The 22,947-nt window shown below is 46.4% G+C and overlaps 1 protein-coding gene across 3 annotated transcripts in view; it reads left to right on the top strand.

Moving 5' to 3' along the window:
* LOC142558217 (stearoyl-CoA desaturase 5-like) overlaps positions 1-22,947 on the top strand; it is a 76,328-nt gene that overhangs the window by 40,570 nt on the left and 12,811 nt on the right. The window contains exon 1 of one of the 3 annotated variants that reach the window (XM_075670381.1): positions 22,096-22,252. The exons of 1 other annotated variant lie outside the window; for it this stretch is intronic. The gene's annotated coding sequence lies outside the window, so the exon portion shown is untranslated. Of the gene's footprint in view, positions 1-22,095; positions 22,296-22,947 lie in introns of those variants that run through there. One more of the 3 variants, XM_075670386.1, reaches the window with a different exon arrangement.

Here is a 22,947-nt window from a genome sequence, read left to right on the forward strand (position 1 = left end):
CGGAGTTGGTATTATTATTTTCAACAGAGCTCTCTTGCGAGATCATCATGTCTTTTATGATGGGACTGGGCGAATATTGGCATTTGATTGTGTACTATCTTCATTTAGGTTACGGATTTTGTGCATATATGGACCCGCGCAGGCCATTAAGTCCAATGATTTTTTCCGTGACCTGGACGTGTATTTCCTTGACGGCCGTCACGTGGTGCTCGTTGGGGATTTTAACTGCGTCTTAGACACGCGAGCAGATGTGCAGGGCCCGGGCTGGGGTCGCCCTGATTGGAACGCACGGGAGTTGCGGCGCCTCGTCCAGCATTTTTCGTTGCTAGATACATATCAACTTTTTCATGGTTCTTTATTTGCCTGGACCTGGCGACGCGGTGCGTCGTCAAGCAGGTTAGACCGTGCCTATGTGCCAAGCAGTTTAGCTCAGTATGTCACCCAGTCTGATGTGATAACGTTACCTTCATCCCCTGTTTATATTTCCGATCACAAACCAGTAATACTTGAAATTCGCTTCCCTGCTTCCTCATCAGTAAAACCCTGGCGTCTGGACATGCGCGTTCTACATGACGCGCGCTCGCGCTCTTGTTTGTCACGAGTTTTGGGCGCCTCTGTTTCTAGATCTGACCGACAGTCATGGGATGCGCTCAAGGTGCAGTGGCGTCTACACTGTTCAGTTGAAGGACGTGCACTCAGACGACGTATGTCAGAGGAACTGGCGGATACTGCCACGAAGCTCCGCATCGCCCTTCGGGTCAATCAACTGACTCCGTTGATGCGGTCCTGGCAGCGTGAGCTACGGAGGCGTTTCCAACGCCTCATCGCGGCGTCGTCTTTGTCAGCTGCTGCTTGGCGATGCAGACGTAATCCGTGTGCGCACCCCGAAGTTCTGCGCTTTTCAAGAAACTCGCTTTTTAGACAGCCGAATGCATTCGGTTCTGCGGCCCCAAGAGCACTTCTTGTTACACCACCTCCCACACGTGATTATTCGCTATTTGTAACGCATTTTGAAAACATGGCGCGTACGACCATGCAGATAGATTCTGGCTCTCAAGGACTTCATACTTTGCTTAGTGGGCTGCCTCAGGTTCCATCTGAGGTAGCTAACCGTCTTTGTGCACGACCATCAGCCGAGGAAGTGAAAGCAGCATTAGCTTCTATGAAGCGTGGCTCGGCCCCAGGGCCGGACGGGTTACCCGTGGAGTTTTATCTAACGTTCTGGGAAGATATTGGTGCCACTTTCGTATCGGTTATCAGCCAATGCTTTGAGAACTTTGATTTCCCGTTTAGTTTTCGGGACGGTCGTATTGTGCTGATACCTAAGCATGATCCGTCATCAGTTCGTCCAGAGGAATGGAGGCCAATCACGCTTCTCAACGTCGACTACAAAACCTTCACAGCTGTTCTCACCCGGCGCTTGAGAAGCCTGATGCCTTCCCTAATAGGACACCATCAGGCATGCTCAGTCCCTGGCAGAGAGATACACAGTCTTTCGTTCGTTACTCGTGACATAATGACATACACGCTGACGAGGTCGGCACGTGGTCTCTTAGTTTCACTGGATCAAGAAAAGGCATTCGATCGCCTTGAACATAACTACATTTTTAATGTACTGACCTCGTTCGGCTTCTCGTCAAATTTTGTTGAACTTATTAGGAATACCTATTCAAATATCCGAAGTACATTGTTCCTTGATGGTCGAGAAAGTGCACCGTTTCCCGTTACTCGTGGCGTTCGTCAAGGGTGCCCTCTATCCCCAGTACTTTTTGTGCTCAGCCTAGAACCATTTCTGCGCTCAATAGTGAGAGACCCTTACGTATGCGGTCTCCCACTGCCTGGTAGCGGTGTTGTGAAGGTGACAGCCTTCGCCGATAACATCACATTATATCTCAGGAATGAAGATAGCTTAACCCGTAGCCTTCGAATTTTCACTGAGTACGGAAATATTTCAGGTGCTGCGCTAAATTTTTCGAAATGTCGTTATTTGTTCATTGGTTCACCACAGACACGCCTAAGTCCCCTTTTCCGTCTTCAAAAGAGCAATTCTCTTCGCATTTTAGGCCTTGACTACACCTCTAATGGCATATCAGACTCTGTGTGGCTCTCAATTCTTGAAGATGTAAGGCGAAATATTGAAGATGTTCTAGGTTATGATTTACCCCTATCAGAAAGAAGGTACTTAGCGCAGTCTGTATTTTGCGGCCGAGTGTGGTACGTTTGTCACGTCGTACAGCCACCATTACGGGTTACTAGGTCCTTGCAATCCCTTCTTGGTGCCTTCTTCTGGTCGGGCCGTACAGAACTAGTCTGTCGCGCGGCGCTTGGGCAACCACGCTCTCGCGGTGGGTTCGCCTTCCCATCCGTGTCTGTCCGCTGCCGGCTGCTTGCTCTGCGATTTCTGCTCCGTCTGTTACAGCATGATCAGTGTCCAGCGCGTGAACTCGCTTGCTATTTCCTTGGCACGAAAATTCGCTACATGTTACCGGGCGTACACTTAAATCGCGGCCCACAAGTGTTAAACGCACCTACATTTTACTGTACGGCCGTGGCATTTTATCGCCACGTACAACAGGTATGTCCTGATGTAGACGTTCTCCAAAACCGCGTAGTAGATACTATGTCAGCCTTACTGCTTCCTCTAGTTCCCCCAGCGCGCCTCGCACGTTCCAATAATGTGTCGTGGGATGCGATAACGGCGTCATTTTTGCCTGGCCACCTACGCGACTTCATGTGGCGTCTAGGGTGGCAAGTGCTTCCAACTCGGGACAGGCTTGAGCGGTGGGGCGTTGTCCCATCTTCGCAGTGTCCCAATTGCCCCCTTCAAGAATCCAATAAACATGTACTGCTGCAATGCGTCGTTGCCAGGATATTTTGGAGGGCCGTGCATACTGTATTTCGTGGCCTTGGAGTTAACCGCTTTATTACATCTGGTCGCTGCTCACGTGGCCGCTTCGCGCGACTTTTAATTGCTGCGGGGGCCTTCTGTCTATGGCGTAACCGGTGCGAGGCAGTTGCCATGGGACGTCGTCACCGCGCTCTGTTTCCACTTATGGGGAGGCTCTACTCTGAGCTACTGTCGTTTCTGTCGGAGGAGTTGTTCTTCCTTGGAGAAGAAGAGTTCCTTCGACAGTGGTCATGTCGTTTCCTGTCGGTGGCTGATGGACGCGTATAGCTGAATTTTCGTCCAGCCTGGTTCTTGTAGCCAGACCATCAGAATTATTCATTTAATGCACATAGAATGCAGGTGCCCGTGATTTCTGTGTGTGTGTCCTCTCGTATAAATGATCATTTTTGTATATACACATCTCGTGCACATCACTTCAAAATTGTGTAAAGTGTTCTATCACATCATCATTGTATATAACCATTGTGTACGCTGTATATATTGAAAATCATTTTGTACATGTGGCATTTAGTTTATGTGTAACTGTGCCTTTCCGTGGGTATACGTGTTTATATGTTGGTGCGTGAGGACTCGGACACTACTTACGTTGACAACGCGCTTTGTTTCGTTTCTTACATGTTATCGTCCGGGTGGAATCGTGCCGTGATTATGACTCAGTGTTCGTATCGTCTCTTGTCGAAATAAACTTTTTCTAAACACAGAGAAAGCTTCGGCTTAAAAACACGCTTCATGCCTTGCGCTCATGCGCCAGTATGGACCATTTGATTGACTGATACGGAAGGTGCATACGTTACAAACCAACACTGGGCTACGAGATCTAGACGCCGTAGTGGAGGGTTCTGCATTCATTTTGATCATCCTAGGTTCGTTTTAGGCGCACCTGAATCTAAACCATTTCTCGTGTATTTTGGAGCAGAATTTATTTCTGAAACTACGTTTAGCTGTTCATCAAAGCGGGCAGAGGTGGGGCACCTTATATTGGCGGGCTACTGTAGATTGTCATTCTCCCTTCTTTTTTTTCCCGAATAGAGTCGGTGCTCTATTTCAGAGAGAGGAGGCGAAGGTACCACAGGTGCTTTGCTGCTTGTATGCACTCAAGAGTATATATCCGGTGTGACTTGCGGGGCAAGGCTTCAACACATGAGATATTAGAGAGTTTTAGAACAAGAGTACCCAAACCACACCCAAGCATTAGCGGGACGCAAACTCCACTGTGGGTCGTTCGCGCTCTTTTGTGTTGGCTTTGCATTCTGTTGTAGGCGTGGTTCGCGTCCCTCCAACGCTTGGGCACCCTAATCAAAAACTCTCTGTTGACGCTATAAGTCTGCAATGCGAGTATACGTTCAACGCTTTTGTATTTGTCGTTGTCAGCGCCATGCGCCATGATCTCCTTGGCTACAACAATCGGCCGGAGCCCGTTCTCACCAACGGCTACCGCGTGCAAATAACGGATTTGCGAATCCCGACTCATATTAACCGTGCGGCGAGCCGAGGCTACAATGATCAAACGAACAAAGCAGCACTAACTTGACCTCCTTTCGTGTGACCTTTCGTACTTACACCAGCCTTCACAAAGGGAAATCAAGGCCGCTTTTATGAGGTCTATGGAACAGTGCATGAAACTGCGGGATGAAGGGACGTTGCATAGTAAAGGACGATTTTTTTGTTTCATTTCCTAAAGTTTTCGGCGGAATTACAAGCTCGCTATCCTCGTAATATACGCTTACGAAATGATGCGAGGCTCGTCGGCTCTCTTTAATTTTTATTTCATTTTAAGCCACTAATATGTGCGCGTATTACAGGCTCGTAATCAGACATCTCATCAGTTTTGCCCGTTGGATCCACATGGCAAATGACCAAACAACGCATTCGGCGCGATAGGCAACGAGGTCGTTGCCGATTCGGGCCATCTGATTGCCGCCTTCTATCTCCTTGAGCTGACCTTTGATGGTGCGACACCCCTGCCCCCCTTTCCTCTAAATAATAAATAAGAGGTGCTTTCTCGCCCCTTCTTTCACCAAGCATCACCGTAATATGTCTGGAGCTCATGGTCACTGGTATTTGCATTTTTACTTTAATTGTTACGTTACCAGTCAACCATGTAAGTCGACCAACAGATACCGTAAACACAGGTGCGTTTGTGATGTAACACCTCGGCTTCGTTTACGTTCCTAACGTGACGTTTACGTCTTTATTTTGGTTTATTTGGAAGCCGCAACAACCTTCATCGTCAAAGCTGAAAAGTTTACTAGGACCTGTCTGTATAAGGAGATATTTCTATAAAGACTTGTCTTTGTGTAGACGCCGGAATTACTGAAACGCACCCTTAGCATATTGTTCTGCTGAGCGAAGTTGAAGGCGACGTTTTTTCTTTCCTTTGCAGCGTTAGATACTGTTGTCTACCGAAGGAGCTGTCAGTATGGCGTTGATAAAAAATGTAATCTGCTGGGTATTTAGTGTGTATAATTGATGGGAGAAAGGAATCAAGCAGCGTGGTGGACCTAGCTTAGCTCCATAGCACAAAAGTACTTAAGATTTATGACAAAATATGTTCTGCCGTAGAATTTTGTGCTTTCGCACATCTTGTTTTATATTTTCTTCTTTCCGTTTCTTTTTACTTCGCTGTTGCAGCTGCCTCAAACACTTGCACATAAAGCTTGCGTATTACTGCATTACGTACAAAGAAATTTGTGAAACAATTTTAATTAATACAAAAAGTTAATCCAAAGTCCTCCACTACGGCATTCTTCACAGTCAACTGTGCTCTTACATGACGTTAAATCTCACAATTTAAGTTCATTTAATTAACTTCTCGGCTTTCTCGTTTTTGCATTTGAGTCAGACGCGAGCACGGAGTTTAGCACCGTAATTTGATTAGTCCGCGTACAGTGCACTTCTAGAGCTGCACATTCGTTAGTCAACAATATTATACGAAGCATATCGTTGTGGTGTTCGCTGACGCTGCAGTACCGGGCCACCAGCACGCTTGAGCTCTTGACGCCACCGTCAGCGTAAACGCAGTATCTTTTTTCGGAATACAGAAATAAGAAGACCCGGCCATTTGACGCCGAAAGAATGTCTACCCTACAGGGGTTATCCCTCCTTGAGCCGTTGCCAAGAGAACTGCTCGAAACCATCTAGTCACTGATACACCAAGAAGGCGGTGTATCACTGCGTGCACACACAGGCGGTCTCCTCAGCCTTATGCAACACTCTCTTGCGCATAGCATGAACGTTCTCTCTTACATGGGATGCCGTCGCGTCATGTGGTATACGCCGAATGACGTCTTTTCCGCGGTTGTGGGCTCACCACGAAATGCTTGCAGTGCATGCGTGTTTACAAGTAATTTCTGTTCATACATACATACATACATACATACATACATACATACATACATACATACATACATACATACATACATACATACATACATACATACATACATACATACATACATACATACATACATACATACATACATACATACATACATACATGCACACATACATACATGCACACATACATACATACATACATACATACATACATACATACATACATACATACATACCTGCATACATGCACACATACGTACATCTGTGTATTACATGCAGCGTATAGTTACGCGGCGCGAATGCAAATTGTTCATGTTTTAGTTCGTCTGTTTTAAGGCAACAATAAGTGGGCACTGCGCTCTAAGTCCAAGCTTCAATGTTTCTTGGTGCTATCTATCATAGTAGTCGGATGGGACAGAACGAAAGCCGGAAACTTCGCAGATCAAAGTTCAGAAGCACAAAAAAAGAGGATTCAACGACACGGTGATTTACTTACTTGCTTTTCACGCTTTGCGTGGCTTTGATAGTCGTATTGCGAGAAAATGATGCAATCACAGCCAGAATCGTTGAAAACGAGCAAGATGATTTAACAATGTAGGACCACCATAGACTGTTTCATACTCTGTTCGATTGTATATTATTCCCCATTTTACTCGCACCCTACGTATACCCTATGGGGCGCCCGTCGGTTGCAGGAACTACCGCCAGTGGCGCGCAGTGCGTGGGGTCTGTGGTGCGCACGCCTAGAGTGCAGCTGGCCATAGCTAGAAAATAGTTTCGCCGGAGAACGTGCTCTTCGGAGTGACTTTTGTGTCATAGCTGGGGGCCGTGTCCGCGTCAGGGACTCGCGTCTCTATAGCCCCTCTCGCAAACTAATTAGTTTCGGATTGGACAACACCAGTATCACCCAGTATGGAGTCCTCCTAATTACCGACTAACACAAGAAAAAAATACTCTTAGTTTGTGGCGCAATCACTGTGCAAGTTTTCTTAGAGGGACTAATCAATGACGGGGTAAAATTGATGGCAGAAAAGTGCAAGAGCAACTCCGCCCCTGCACTGTTTCCTCCCTTCATCCATTAAACTTGTCACTTTGGTCACGCATAAACCTACAACATCAGCCAAAAATTTTAGACGAGACGCCACTGTGTTAGCTCATGTATACGTCCCAATAACACTGAGGAAAGTGGGCCCTGTGCAGCGAGGACTAACGGCTGATAATGCCACGTTCTGTATCGTGGGCAGCTGGGCCTCACATAAATATCATCCCGAACGACCTGAAGCATAGGGGTTCTGTGGCACCGACGTCACCATTACGGATACTGAGAATGGCGCTCTTCAGCCTGCGTGGTGGCACACTGACTATTTGTTGTGGTGCTCAGCACGAGAAGGCGGGTTCGACTACTGCCCGCGGCGGCTGCGTTCAATGGAGGCGAAATGTAAGAAAAAAATTATCGTGTGTACCGATCATTGCCTGCGTGTTAAGAACGCGCAGATCGGCAAAATTAATTCGACGCCCACCACTACAGCGTCCTTCGCAGCCTCTGTATCGCTTTAGGATGTTTCGCTCACTCAATCAACCAAACGGCGCGATCTTGGCGCGTCATCCCTTCCGTGTGCACGTGTGACAGCTTATTCTGGCAAACTTACATCATCGCCATGATTAATGCTATACTGGCCACTACAGTCGCCATCATTATCCACAGATAATATATTGAGATGATGAGCGAAGGGCAGGCTGGCCACCATTTGTCCCTACATTGAGATCAGGTTTCGCGAGAACATTCTGAAGTAGACTGAAGTAGAGGCGCTGGAACTCTTCCAGTGCTTTATCTGACGACGCCTATTACGTAACTCTGGAAGGCAGTAGATGGCACCCAGACTGTCCCTGGTGCGCGCAAAGTGCAACCCTGAGAAGTGTAATAACGGGCGGTTGGTATAGTATTCTGCCGGAGATAATTGCCTAGAGCAGAGTCAGCGCGGAGAAACCGTGACACCCGACACTGTGACTGCTCAGTCGTGCCCGATGGCGCAGAAGGCCGGCGAGGACGTCCTGCAAAAAGGAGGCAGTCTGAAAGACACAGACTTGGGAAGACACAAAACGTACCGATGACCGATGATTGTGCGAGTGTCGTAGAGAACGGCACGGGTACGACTCTTCTGATCTAGGAATGCCTGGCGGGTCCGATATTACAGGGTTAATATCCGTGAGCAAACAGCCGACAAACATGCTGCTCCCATTCGCTGTGCAACGTTGCGAACACTGTGTTCGGCGTGCTTTGGCCATCATTTCTATGCGCATTCGAAGCTGTTATTCACGTTCATCGTCATCACTAGAACAAAGTCTACTACGGTACAAAGGCCCCCGAGGCTCTTTACTCACGTTCGCTCAGCGCTAACAAAGTCCGCCCATACTGCTGCGAGCTTATGCACACAATTTTATTTCGCATTCTGCCACCACCGACTGCGTTTCGCTTTCCTTTGATATCCATTGCACTGTTCGAAATAGTCACAGGTTATGTTACCTGTGCGCCACGTATCTTACCCGATTTCGGCCAATTTCAGCAAATAGATCGCGTTTGTGGCCGTGACCATTCATGCTCAGGCAAAAAAAAAAAAAAATCTGGAGCTTTGCATGCCGAAACAACGATATGATTGTGAGGCACGCCGTAGTGTGGTCCTACGGATAAATTTTGAGCACCTGGGTTACCTTAGCCTGCGCCTAAAATCTCAGCACGCGAGCGTTCATTTATATTTCGTTCCTATCGAAATGCGGCCGCCGCGGCTGGAGTCGAACCTGTGACCTCTATCTCATCAGCGCAACGCCACAGCCACTAAGCTACTGCGGCGGGTCACCTTTTCGGTTAAGCCTGCTCATGTTTTGAACGTTTCTTTTGCTTACGGTTGGCCATTTCGCTTCAATTCCGGGCGCTCTATACTTTGACCCCTACCCTCTCCGAGTTGTCTCCCAAGCTTGGCGTTATAGACTGGCGTCCCGCCGTGCTAAGGCCTAAGGAAACATATTTTTTCCCTTCCTTGCACTTCGCGTGAAAATATTCAAAGCCTGCCGACCCGACCTATTCAGATGATTGAGCGCATTCCCTCCCGTTTCACTTTTGTGGCCGTCTGAAGGGTGGTCGTGTAATGTCGATGATCGCCAGAATGATTCTGAGAGTTAATGGATCCACCCATGGGAATGTGTGCCCAAGTGGAAATGTGTCAAGTAAGGAGAAGGGCATGTCCGGCCCGGTTTATTAAACGAATGGATACGTTAGAGAAAAGTAAAATAATTATTGCGACGATAAATATATTGTAAAATGATGTGAGAACACTCAAGTGCTCGAGAAAAAAGAAGAAACACTTATGAAAGCGTGCGTGCAAAGGTATACCGTGTAGAAAAATCATCATCGATATGAACGTAGTTTGAGCAGCTTGATACCTGACTCGCGAGCAAAAAAAACCACACAAACTATCACAGGGCACTCCTGCCATAAGGAAAGTGCTAACTGGACTTTGTCTCGGGGAGTACGGGATGGCCATGCATATATATATATATATATATATATATATATATATATATATATATATTCTTTAAAGAAGAAAGGTTAATTCAAGTCCAAAGCAGGACTTCGTCTCCAGGGTGAAAACTGACGTCGCGCCGTTTGTTGTCGCAGCGACGTTTACTCTCAGCTTGGGTAGCTTCCGTGGTTCACAGGGCGATATGACGACAATGTGCAACTCGGGCAGCGAAGAAGCAGAAGTATAATATATATATATATATATATATATATATATATATATATATATATATATATATATATATATATATATATATATATATATATATATATATATTCTGCGTTATGAGATATATGTAGCAAGGTTACTCATATTTATTTAAAATACGCAGCCTCTGCCAATCTTCCTGATGATGATCCCCATCATCCATATCCACTGTAGGACGAAGGTCTCTCTCAGCAATCCCCAATTACCCCTGTCTTGCGCTAGCTGATTCCAACTTGCGCCTGCAAATTTCTTAATGTCATCACCCCACCTCATTTTCTGCCGTCTTCGACTACGCTTCCCTTCCCTTGGCAACCGGTTATCTGCCCTACGCATTACATTGCCTGCCCAGCTCCATTTTTTTCTCTCTTGATGTCAACCAGAATATCTCCTGTCACGGTTTGCCCTCTGATCCACACCGCTCTCTTCCTGTCTTTTAATGTTACGCCTAACGTTTTCATTCCATCGCTCGTTGCACGGTTTTTAACTTGTTCTCTAGCTTCTTTGTTAACCTCCAAGTTTCTGCCCCATCTGTCAGCACCGGTAAAATGCACTGATTGTACACCTTTTAACGAGAGTGGTAAGCTCCCAGTCAGGATTTGGCCATGCCTGCCCTATGCACTCCATCCAATTTTTATTCTTTTGTAAGTTTCCATCTCATAATCAGGGGATCAGGGCCCCCCGGCGAGTAATTGACCTTGATAAACGTGCTGCTGTACACCCGTGAGCAAAAGTAAACGGACCACAGGGTCGCCGAAAAAAACTAGATTTCTTTGCAACTAACATGCATAAACTGAAATTGACGAGCACACTGGAAAGTTCACACAGCCAAGTTTGGATTGCAGTGATCAATTTCAAGTTGCATTCACAGGCATAGGAAAAAATCGGCTTTATCGGGCAATCCCTGGTCCGTTGCTCAGGCGTGCAGATACTCCAGAGGCTGACTGGTGATCCTGAACTCTTGTTCCCTTGCCAGGATATATAGAACATTACCTTTGTCTTCTGCGTATTAATCTTCTACCCCACTCTTACAATTTCTCGGTTAAGGTCCTCGATCATTTCTCGTAATTCGTTCCCAGTGTTGCTGAACAGCCCAATGTCATCTGCAAACCGATGGTGGCTGAGATATTCGCCGTTGATCCTCACTTCTAAGGCTTCCCAGTTTAACAGCTTAAATACTTCTATGCAAGAGATTGTGCGTGCCTCTTTACCTGACACCTTTTTCGATAGGTAATTTTCGGCTTTTCTTGTGGAGAAGCAAGGTAGCTATGGAATTATCGTAGATATTTCCCAAGATAATCAAGTATGCCTCCTGTACTCTTTGATTACGTAATGCCTCTATGACTGCTTTCTACTTCATCAAATGCCTTTTTCCAAATCTATGAAAGCCATACAGAGAGGTTTATTGTACTCCGCAGATTTCTCAATAACCTGATTGATGGCATGGACGTGGTCTATTGTCTAATATACCTTCCTGAAGCCAGTCTATTCTCTTGGCTGATTGAACTCAAGGGTCGCATTAATGCTATTGGAAATTATCTTGGTGAATATTTTATACAACACTGAAAGCAAGCAAATGGGCCTATAATTCTTCAATTCTTTAACGTCTCCCTTTTTATGGATTAGTATAATGTTGACATTCTTACAGTTCTCTGGTACACTGGAAATTGTGAAGTATACCGTATAAAGGGCCGCGAGCATTTCAATTATCTTCTTCTACTTTGGTAGAATTGACTGTTATGTAAGGTCCTTCTAACTTCATCGCTTGTTATAGAACGAGCCTCTGCATCCTGTTTATCACTACTTCCAATGACGGTCACGTGGTTGCCCTGGTTGCTTAACAGGGTCAGTGTAGAATTCTTCCGCTGCTTTTATTATATCACCGAAATTGCTGATTACATTATACCTTACTTATCTTTCACTGCATGCACCTTGCCCTGTCCTATGCCAAGTTTTCTTCTCACTGATTTCATGCCGCGGCCATTTCTTGCTGCTTCCTCAGTCTTTCCGACGTTATATTTTCGGATATCACTTACTTTCTTCTTATTTGTCAATTTTTACAGTTCTGCGAATTTTATCTGATCTCTTGCGTTAGACACTTTCATGCTTTGTCGTTTCTTTATTATGTCCTTTGTCCTTGGGAGAGCTTACCTACTGACATGATCTCTGCACAGCTCTAAATCGGTTAGATAGAAAACCGTTCCCCTTGAACAAGATCTTGGGGCCATGGCCTCGCATATCGCAGCTACAAAAGGCCACAAAAGCGCTGCTACGATATTTGAAAGCTACAAGATTGAGTCGCCGTCTGTCATCCGGACTGAGTGACCCGATCGATATCCCCAGTGTACTTTCTCTTCTTCTTTTGATGTTTCCCTCCTTTTTTCCCCTTTCCCCAGTCTAGGGTAGCCAACCGAGCTCAGTCCTGGTTAACTTCCCTGCCTTTCATTTATCATTTGCTCTCTCTCTCTCTCTTACCTACTGGTTGCCTTGGGGCCTTACCTCCCACTTCAATTGCTGCTCCTGAAATCAGCCCCTGCACATGCGGGCAACTTAAATAAAGCTAAAGAAGACAACAACAAAAAAAAGGGGGGGAGCAGATTTTCGACGGTGCGTATGGCGCAAGCTCAAATTACAAAAAAAAATTTAGTATTGTACTTCGGTCGAAGTTTTCTGTTTTTTTTTTTTTCATTTACACCTATAGCTCCCGCTGCGAACCGCATCAGCCTGAAACAGGCGCCGAAAATTCTTGCAGTCAGCCGCATAAAGCACACAGCAACGGTGCCGTGCAGTACCCATTAGTGGTCCAGCCGTCCAGCGGACGAGTCCGCATGACAGAGCGCGCGGTCGCGGCTGCCTTTGCGCGTCAGGAAAACCAAACCTCCTCCGTCAAGATTTTGGACGACGCCTGCTTGCACCGGAGTCGCCGTTTACGCCGAAGGAAACTCTTGCACTGCGGATATACCCACGCGTCTTGTTTAGGTAGTAGAATTACGTGAACGAATTTACGCACCGACACTGCACGGAGAGTCATGCTCAACGCCAACTCTCAACCTTTTCACGTTCCTGCAGACCAAGACGCGCCAGGAAACGGGCCGCTTGCGCACGCAGGACAAGGGCGAACGGCGTAGCGCGCAGTCGGATTTTCCGGATGAGTGGCTCGCACGTTTTCGACACGCAGCGGAGAGCGTGGGTAGCAGCGGCGGAAAGGAATCCCTGGGGTATGTCTACAATTCAGTGAGTGAAAGGAACGGTGCAGCTGCATCGCGGTGCAGTGTAGCTCCCCGCATATTTATAACCGGGGATCGACTATATAGGGGACCCGGACAAATAAAACATTCACAGGGTGAAGGATTAGCGTGTTTTCCGACGCACCTGAATCATTCACTTTCCTCGCAAAAATGGTGTTGTCTTCCCGCCGATACATTGCTGATTACTGGGAACGCCACACGGGCTCTTCCTAGATATGCCGAAAACAGGTTGGGCCGTGCCCGCAGTATATCGTCCACAGCGCTCTTACTATTGATTGTTGTTTCGTGCCGCTATGCCTAAATGTTTTTTTTTTCCACTTGTGCTTCCATTCCCGAAATCTATTGTTTTCACTTTTTTTTGCAATCTCGGCAAGGCAGCCCATTCCCACGCAGAAACGTTTAATGCAATTAGCATTCATATGGTACTTGGCGCACTTCCCAGGGCTGGCTATCTATGTCCCTAACCATTTTGCCGCCAACCTGAGTACGCTAGGTAACGCAAACATGGGAACAGGCCCATCCTTCAATAAAATATAGATCTCTTGACGTTAACTTGAGTGACTAGGTATGTCCCACTCGGTGTGTGCCGCTTCACGGTGACAAGAAATGATTTTTTAAATTTATCCGATGCCCGGTGGAGTCGAATCCGTGTCACGCGCAGTGGTGACCCTAGAAGGCGCGCAGCGTGTGCAGTGAAACGTGCGACAAAGGAGCCCGGCTGTATTCACGTTTTGGCATTGGCAATACGGTGTGTCACAATATCGCTTCAATGCTAGCATAAACGTAGACACTCATCGTGAAATTGGTTCTGTCGGACTTTTTAGCGGTCCCGTTTTATCCAATTTGGTCAATATTGCCACATTTTGAGGTGTGACGTGCAGTTGAGTAACGTGCGCGTGCCTGTAGTATACACTTGAAAAAAAGTGGACACCCCCCGGCGTCGGAGGCGTGCGCTGCCTTATAATTTTGTCGGCCGCTGGCACCCTTCCCGGAAACCCATTCAGAACTCACGGCGACCACGTGTTCCGTTCCGCTGGCGCCGCGAGGAAAGGAAGAGGCGGAGAGACACTGGTTGGCACTGACTCGCGGCCAGGGCGAAGGAGAGCACTGTCCACCTGTGTGCTGCACGACACAACACCGACGACGAGTCGCGCAGTTCTACAGGGGTCGAGGCAGCGCTACAGAACAGCATAGCGCTCTTTGAGTGCACAGAGAGGACATTGTGAGTCGATCAGAGATCGAACATCGACCGACTCCTGTGCGAAGAATGGGCGCCTCGCTAGCACAGGCCAGTCTTGCGGCATGGACCTGGGTATACAGAGCGGTGCGGAAAAGACGCGAATGCAAGGCGCGCACTGTCTTCCCTTCTGCTCATTTCGCCCCTTTTCTGCCCCTGCCGCAGTGTTTCAGCGCGGACGTTGCAAAGTCACTCGGCCTTGGCATCCTAACTGCACGAGGCGCGGGCGGTGCGAACTAAATGCTCAGCAACTGGAGCAAAGGGGTCAGTGTCCGTTCGGAGCCGAGGCGCAGCTTGCGAAACACCGCAGAATGGACGGCCGTGTTGCGCCAGCCTTGCTCGAGTAAGGCTGGCTCAAGGACGTCCTTCCATGCGCTAGCAACGCTGCCACTGCCTGCGACGGCGGTAACCTGCGCTGAAGGGCGGGAGTGGAGGCACTGACGACCGCCTCAGCTCACTCGAGGTTAACTGAGTTTTGGATGTCGCCTGAGCGATGCCCCACCATGCACACGAGCTCTGACAGGCCATGCAATGGAAATTAATAAACGCGCGTGATGTCTATTTCATAATTCTCAAGCTGCGACACTTAATTACTCGCAGGTGCTCTTCCCCGAACTGCTAAAGCACTCTCTCTTTTCCAAGAAAATAAACTAAAACATTAATAAGGAATGCCACTGTAGATACGAAACCGTTTATAGTTAGACGGTTTTCATCTCGCATGACCCCATTTTCCAATAAGTTCGTCTCAATATAGGCCCATACGCGCCGTGCCATGGCTCAGCGACTGTGGCTTTGCATAGAGTTACTGTAACTCTAGCTTTGCACTGCTATGCACGAGATCGCGGGATCGAATCTCGGCCGCGGCAGCCGCCTTTCCATTGCAGCGAAATGCAAAGACACCTGTGTGTATCGTGCATTGGGTGCACGTTAAAGAACTCCATTAGGTCAAAAGTAATGAGGAGCCCCCCACTACGGCGTGCCTCATAATCGGATCGTGGTTTTGGCACGTAAAACCCCAGAATCTAATTCTGTTATCTTTTAATTTTTTTTTTACGGAATAGGTGCATATCGTACACGCACAATTGCAAATGCTTTACTTTCTTCTTCGTCCAGCTGGAAACGAATCAGTTAGTTCCCCCAAGTTCACAGCCTGCTCTTTTGCCAATAGATCTTGCAATATAAGCTGCAAAAGCTGAAGCATCGGTGTCGTTTTTGTTTGTTCACCTGCAGCGTCAAGTTCTCTTTTGACTGAGGTTTTATCGCTTCCCTATACTCTTCATTCACTCTACTTTGCAGAGGGCTGTATGCATAACTTCTTTATTGCGTTTATTTGCCCTTATAGACTGTGCCTCCGCCAAACTTTCCCTTAATCACTATTCCTTTCATCTTAATGCTCGTTTCGCCCAGCTCCCAAGTGCATAGTAGAGGCTAGCAAGCAGGATATTCCGTTTTTCCATTGAATTCCAATCCTTGTTCCTCATCTTTTTCGCCCAAGGTTAGTTCTAGTAGTAAAACATAAATACCCCAGAAAGTGGATGGGATGGGAGCGATGGGGCGCCGTGGTAGCCCGATTGGTTAGAGCATCGCACACGTACCGCAAGGATGTGGGATCGTTCCCCACCTGCGGCAAGTTGTTTTTTCATCCACTTTCATTGCCATTAATTTATCATTTCTTTAATTCAATCAGTGGGCACAAGTCGTTCCCCCTATGTTCTCCTTAGTGTCTTTGTTCGTTGGCTTCTCATGATAGATTTGAGTGTGTGTGTATATATATATATATATATATATATATATATATATATATATACACTATGACTTTTGCGGACGTTGAGAGCCACCTTGGAGTGCGTTTCACGGCCAACTTCTCTGTGTCGCGGTTTATGTTGTGGTCATCCGGCTGCATGCATCATCACAACATAAACCGCTATACACAGATAAGTTGGCCGTGAACCGCTCTCTAAGGTGGCTCTCAACGTCCACAAAAGTCATTCGCTTCCATGCGCTGGTTTCCGCACGATTAACAACACCACACAAAGAAGGCCAAGCCGAACAACTTGTGCTTCGGCACGAAACCAGCGCAGCAAACCGAGTGACGTCGTACCAACTAGTAGTCCCATTTGAAGCATCATTCCAAATAGCGACGGGTGGTTGCTCAACGCCCCATATACGCGCGCTGACAGCAGCGTACATGCAGCCTCAATTGAAACTAATAAACCAGATCTGAAGGATGCCAGGTCCCTCTGTCTGCGAACTCCTCAAAGGCAACGCCCTCAGAAATGCCCGCGATCATCGTTTGAATAGATGCATTTCCTGCAGCACGCAGAGTGTCGCGAATACAGGACTCGTACGCAGTGAGACCGGCGCCCGAGCACGGCTTCCACCTCATCCATTTTGCCGCCCTATGTATAAACCGCACGATAGACGTACCGGTTCTCAGCTTAGCGGGTGTATGACTAAATATGAATATTAGGTTAGGTTGTATTAGCAAGTTACGATTATCTGCCAGCAAAAGGGCCACGCTTCCCGCGAGAGGAGGCTTCGGTATACCAGAAAAGGCGCAAGAACAAAAAAACTGATGGCAACGCCGCCACGAAAAAAGAACCGCGCCAACTCGCCGTGACGTCGAGGATTTTGACAGCCTCTGCTCAGGCCTCGTTAACTGCTTATCTGTTAACGAAAGGGCTCCGTTGCATTCTAATGGAACGAAAGGTTAAAGCTAGCTAGCTTACAGAGCTTTTCCTGCGCCGAAATGGCCCAAACACGGGGACATACTTTGGCATTCGCGAGGTCGCACTGACGTGCCCGTCCTCGACGCGAAATTCCGAAATGGGAAGTTTACCCATCGTCGTCGTCGTCGTCGTTGTTGTTGTTGTTGTTGTTGTTGTTTCTAGTAAAAGTGAATATTTCTTTCTTCGACGAATGAATGAAAATTGAGTTTTGAAATGGCACATTACCTGTCTAAGCTAATTTACTGTTGCTTTTGCATGTCCATTTAAAGTCGTCGATTGACGCGGCCAATATCAAACGCCCTTCTACATTGGCGTTGCTTCATTTAGCTTGGAAAGCATGCCTGAAAGGCAAAGAAAGAAACCAAGTGCGTGAATACCCGTCGACGATCCCGCCTGCTTCATATGGGAAGGTAAAAAAATTTTAGGAGACTGCAGCGAACATCAATATCATATTTTCAATGCATATATAATTAGAAAGGCAATATATAACTTAACAGGAAAGTGTACTAAATTAAGAGAAAGAAAAAAGGACGCTGTTGAGTATGGATTGTTGAGCACTATCGAAACCGGCTCTGAATGACGAATACCTACCGGAGCGAGTGTAGTGCCTTTTAATGTCTGAGCTGAGTACACCTGCTTAAAGTGGGAAGAGCCGAAATTTCGGAGCCTAATGCAGAGGATATGTCATTTCTTTCAGCAGCCTATTACTAGGGGCGGCATACATCAGTAGATGTGTGGTAATTAATAATTAACTAAGATGGGCTGAATAACAGTTCGATCAATTACTTCAGGCAAGCGTTGCAAACACGAAGCTGAAGCAAGTACAGGGGCTGTAGACATGTCCACTTAGTAGGGAGCCGGAGAGTTGATTTTGAACTATTTCAATTTTGAAAGCTTTTCTGTGCCAAAACGCACCGGTGTTGCGCTTAGCTTTCCGCAGCATAGAGCGAGAGAGGCTTTGCAGAAATAAAGCAAATACACAAATGCCACTGTAATTTTGGGGGGAGAGATATCGCTATGTCTTGAGCGCTGACGTGCTTCAATTCTGCGATTGTTAAATTTTACCTAAAGTAATGAATTACGACGTTGTCTAGCACATATATGCTAATCACTTAATCGGCAATTACCACATATATCGCCAGATTACTGCAGCTGTTGATTACGCAATGCAAAAAAAAAAAGACCACTGTAATCTTCACTGATGCATAAATAAACTTTTGGATCATCCCATTTGAGGGAAGTGGCGAAGCAGGGTGTTAGAGCAGTTAAATGCCCAAACGCGTTTCTTGTAAGGCTAGAAGATTGCGCATTGCACAAAAGCAAAGGAAACGTTCCGCGTGTCGCAAGTAAAACCTGTAGGTGGCGGTATTTACACCTATTAATATTTCGATGAGAGTTCGCGGTCCAAGGGGCCGATTGCACTTTTTCTCCATCGTTCTCATTATCATCCTTCGCTTGCAATGCGACCCTGGACACTACTTCAGGATGATAGTCTTCATAAGTAAGCGCCATTTTTCCAAGCCCACAACAGCAACAGTGCATTTAAGCGCGCGACCAGTGTCAATATATCAAAGATCGATGTCTATATCAATATCTTTCTCGCTTCGAAGAGCGAATGTAGTCAGACAAAAGGACATTATAGCGAAGATTCAGTACTCGCCATTCATACATCACTTGGTCGTTGGCCGAAGTTATCAGAACCTAGCCGAGCCAGCAATGTTTCTTGTTTTAATTAAATAATGAATCGACCCTCACTGCCACAGTTATTGGAAGTCGTTCAACATAGTGTGTAAGAATTTATGGCGTGTATTGGAGAGAATTGCAACTATCAAAATTTGGTACAAGCATGCACCCCCACATTACCGGCTTTGGCAAGTGTACAAAAAATTTTCAATATGTGTTGTTGGACATCTTTTGGTATGTAGGCGCCACTGGCTGTATTCCGAAACTTTTACACTCGACCACATTGCCCATACACGATGACTACCTATATATACCTTTGCCGTCCAATCAGTAGTTTTCTCTACATTTGACAGCTCCGTGTAACAACTACAACACATAGAGGCCGAACGCTCACACACCCCGCGCATTTTTTTTTTTTTTTTATTGCTATCGGAGATAAGAGGAAGCTTTAGCTCGAGTGCTCCTATCTAAATATACATGTAAAAGGAGAATTCGTTTTTCTCGGCAACCACTGCACCAAATTTGACGAAGTTTGTTACCCTTAAAAGAAAACTTAAAATCTAGTGACCGTTGGTTTCGAATTTTTGATTTAGGTCTTTAATTTTTTATTAAAAATTAGCAAAAATCGAAAATTTTCAAAAAAAGGAACTATCAAGTTTACAACTCTGTAACTCAAAAATTGAAAACGATAATAGAATTCTGTGAATTGCATCTAATAGTACATCTAAATCGGACAAAATTGATATGATACACATGAATCTAAAAAAATTTAGTAATATGGAAATAAAGTTTTTGCAGAACCTTCGTAAACAGCGTAACAAATTCACTTAAGATATAAAATGACATATTGAATTTGTCCGCTTTCAATGGTCTAATGGATTGCGTTTACAGAACTACGATATCTGTCTTTGATGTAGAGTTATGAATTTGTAAACTTCGTTCTTCTATTTCTTTTCGAACTTCCGAATTTTTTCAATTTCTTTTAACAAAATCCAGGACCTAAATCGAAATTCCGCTTCCAACAGTCACTAGAATTTAACTTTCTCTCTGACATTGAACAAATTTCATTAAAATCGGTCTAGGGGTTATCTCAGAAAAACGTTTTTGCGTTTTACATGTATTTGAATAGGCCGCGTCGGAGTTGGGCCCGAGCTAAAGCTTCCTCTTAAGACACTTTTGAATCGGTCCGGTAGCATAGCAGGTCGAGCAAGGCCATTGACTACGCTGAAAACACTGGCTAGAGGGTGTTACAGGATAGTCGTCTCCTAACGGCTATCGTGAACCTCAGAGGTGCTCGAAATTTACCGAGAGTTAGAGGGTGGAGAAAAAAGAAAACTGCTGTGGCTATTTAGCAGAAATGAGAGAAAAGCGTTAGCATTACGACGCACTTCTTTGAGGTCTCGGATCTATGACTTAAACCACGTTCACCACATCGCAAAGTGTTGTTCAGGAGCTCACTCGACACACATCCTGTGTCTCTCTTCGAAGTGTAAATGATGGTGGGCCGGAGCAGACCACCGTCACTTGCACTGTATCAACGAGAAGGAGCGAAACAGAGGGGCTAGACTTTTTTGTTAATCACTACCACATAAAGCCAACAGGCAATGAAGCCAAGGAGAGCATAGGGGTAACTAGATATGGTTTAAATTGAAATGTAAAAAATACTGGCGATAAATGAAAGTGGATAAAAAGCTAACTTGTCGCCGGTGGGCACAGAACCCACAACCATCGCATTACGCGCACGATGAACTACCAATTGTGCTACAGCGACGATCATCAATCCATTACACCACTTAGGTATTTATGTGTACTATATCTTGTCCTGGGAGTATTAACCGGCGCCATCCCCACCGGCGACAAGTTATCTTTTCGAACACTTTTATTTCCTTTGTCTTCATTATTTCCTACATTTCAATTGCAACCATTGCTAATTACCCCTATGCCTTCCCTGGCTTCATTGCCTGTTGGCTTTATGGATGTAATATATATATATATATATATATATATATATATATATATATATATATATATATATATATATATATATATACATATATATATATATATATATATATATATATATATATATATATATATATATATATATATATATATATATATATATATATATACATGCACTCGCGAGATATATATATACGTACACTCGCGAGATTCTGCTCGATGCTGCCACCTTTTTCAAAAGTGGCGCCCCTAGGTACGTCCTTGCCCATCCTCCTCCCAGCGGAGGCGCGAAGCGTGGAGAAAGCGAGCACGGGTAGAGTGTACTATAAAATGTAATAGTGGATCCAGCGGGCGCCGTAGCAAGCGCCGAGGGTGACGCAAAAAAAAAAAAAAAAAACCCTAAAATTGCGGAGGCGCTGCCATCGCCTTATCCTGGAGCTCCGGTTGTTTCGGCTGCGCCGATTGGCTGAGGCGATCTTGCGGCCCGGGTCGCCGTCGTTTGCTCGATGCATCGTCGTTCTTGCGTCGCCTTTGTTGTTTTCGTCACTGTTTCTCCATTTTCTTTATAACACGTCCGTGGGGAATAGCATCCCTGTTTCCGCCGCTGAGTAGAAAAAGTGAACACAGCAGACACATGTCCAAGCTCCATGCCGCTGCAGTAGGGCCTCCGACGCGCGTCGACAGGCGTACGGCCGGCGCGCGGGGCCGCTCATTCAGGTAAAGGCGACAATGGCGCCACCAGCACTTCAATAAAGAAATGCCTCAGCGGGGAGCCCGCATTGGATCCACTCGCCCTATCTAGTACGCTCTAAGCACGACTGAAGGGGCGAGAAAGCAGCGGGGCGAGAAGGCGCATCATCTGATCTACTCACGCCACGGGCGTCACGCCACCCTTTACTGCCAACCGGTGTTTGCAGCGGCTCCTTTTCTGCGGCTGCGTGCGAACACGGAGCTGTTTTAAAGTATTGAAACAGTGATAGCAGTCTTCGACAGGCTCCCTTCATTCGGTCACTCGTAAGGCATGAGATTTGCTATATATTTTGAGTTCTCATTGAATGGCGAACAGCAGCCGGTCAGCGTCGTCTGCTCGGCGGCGTGCTCGGTTCCCATCCGCTCGTTCGTCAGGAGATGGTGAGGGAAGGCCACGTTGCTTCCGGCGCGCCCCAGCCAATCATAAGACCGCGAGATGACGCCACGTGACAACCGGCTTCCTCCAGCCGGCGTTCCCGTCGGCCTGTGAACGCGTGATTTTTATCCGCTCTCTCTGGATTCCCGCCAGCAGCGGCGCACGTCTCCTCTTATAACTGCGGTGGCAGCACGTTGGCAGCCGTCACATTGGATACTCCGCGCGGCTGGATTAACCACAGGCGAGTGCTCCCTTCTTGGCGTTTGACTGAAGTGTACCTGCCGGTAAGGGACCGGATAGCTTCGGTGGACGGAGAAGTTTCGGTGAATTTGCCGGGGCAACATTGCCCACACGGGCTGGCTAGGCAGTTGTTTTTTTTTCTCTCTCTAGTGTCTAGAACAGAAATTAGTATTGTTTTGGCGAATATAGCCCTTAAGTCTTTACTGAAGTTACAAATTGTTCCTTTCTTTTTTAAAACTTTTACCTTCCGTGAGTTCGGGTGATGCAATTCGCGTTATGAACTTCGCGTCCGTATAGGTGATGTTAAGAATGAATCGGAGCACATCTCTCTTATTTTTGCTGCTGTACATAAGCCCCTGTTTCGATAGCATATTTTCTTCGCAAGTGTGCTTCGGGCACCAATGATGTTGCAAATTGTTTTCCTTGGCTGCCTGTAGCGTTGCGCGCACAACTTTAGCTTGTGCTGCTGTCAGCACATTGGCTTTCCCGCAAAACGGCAGCACCATGCAGAGCGGTTTTCGTACAGACTGTCAAAGGTCTTTCGATGTGTTATTCCTCCGGCACCTTTACCTGTTGCTGCCACTCCGTCCACCAGACCTTTGTAGAAATCAGACGAATCAAGGTTCTCACGCCTAAACACATCCCCTTCCAGCACGCAAGCTCCAGGCATTGTTTTATAGGGCAACCCTGGGTTAC

Source organism: Dermacentor variabilis, chromosome 1 (assembly GCF_050947875.1).
Source record: "Dermacentor variabilis isolate Ectoservices chromosome 1, ASM5094787v1, whole genome shotgun sequence".
NCBI lineage: Eukaryota > Metazoa > Arthropoda > Arachnida > Ixodida > Ixodidae > Dermacentor > Dermacentor variabilis.